The 903-nt window shown below is 53.4% G+C and overlaps 1 protein-coding gene across 1 annotated transcript in view; it reads right to left on the bottom strand.

The window, feature by feature from the left end:
* LOC145340538 (atypical kinase COQ8A, mitochondrial-like) overlaps positions 1-642 on the bottom strand; it is a gene marked incomplete at its 3' end in the record, with an annotated part of 28780 nt that extends 28138 nt beyond the window's left edge. Inside the window, exon 1 of the mRNA XM_080185009.1 lies at positions 557-642. The remainder of the gene's footprint in view (positions 1-556) is intronic.
* Between the last annotated feature and the right edge of the window lie 261 nt (positions 643-903).

Here is a 903-nt window from a genome sequence, read left to right as displayed (position 1 = left end):
CTCTATCTCTTTCCCTCTCTCCCTCTCTCAATCCCTGTCTCTCTCTCTGTCTCTATATCGTTCTCTCTATCGCTCTATCTCCCTCTCTCTCTCTATATCTCTCTCTCTGTCTCTGTATTTCTCTCTCCCTCTCTCCCTCCCTCAATCCCTGTCTCTCTATCTCTCTCTCTATCTCTCTCTCTCTATATCTCTCTCTCTCTATCTCTCTCCCTCTATCTCTCTCTCTCCCTATCTCTCTCTCTCTCTGTATTTCTCTCTCTCTCCCTCCCTCTCTCTCTCTGTATTTCTCTCTCTCTCTTTCCCTCTCTCCCTCTCTCAATCCCTGTCTCTCTATCTCTCTCTCTCTATATCTCTCTCTCTCTCTCTCTATATCTCTCTCTCTCTCCCTCCCTCTCTCTCTCTGTATTTCTCTATCTCTCTCCCTCTCTCCCTCTCTCAATCCTGTCTCTCTCTCTCTCTCAGACACACACACAGAGAACATCCCCAGTCTGATTCTCTCTCTCTGTTACCCCCCCACCCTCACTCTCTGATGGTGGGTGGTGTGGGGGACACTCACCTTGTTGTGGGAGGCAGGGAGGAGGCTGGAGGAGACAGAGTGGGTGCAGCAAGCGGTCAGATACCCAGCGGCTGCGGTGTGGTTCATCCCTGCCGCTGAGACAGGCAGGCAGTGAGCGATGCGCTGAGCAGCACGTACCCAGCCTGCAGACCTGCCAGTGAGCCCAGGACACACACACACATCCCCCAGCCCGCAAGGAGAGAGAGAGGGGGGGGGGGTGTGGGGGGGTGGTGGGGGATGTGATTTACCCACAACAACAACAACAAACCTCCCCCCCCCCCCAACCAAATCCACAAACAAACTGTCTAACCGCAAAAATACTCCCAGACCACATTCAGAATGCCCCG

Source organism: Carcharhinus amblyrhynchos, unplaced genomic scaffold, assembly GCF_965287045.1.
Source record: "Carcharhinus amblyrhynchos unplaced genomic scaffold, sCarAmb.v2.hapA chromosome_1123, whole genome shotgun sequence".
Lineage (NCBI taxonomy): Eukaryota > Metazoa > Chordata > Chondrichthyes > Carcharhiniformes > Carcharhinidae > Carcharhinus > Carcharhinus amblyrhynchos.
Note: the sequence above shows the minus strand (reverse complement) of the source record. Positions and strands in the feature narration are given on the sequence as shown.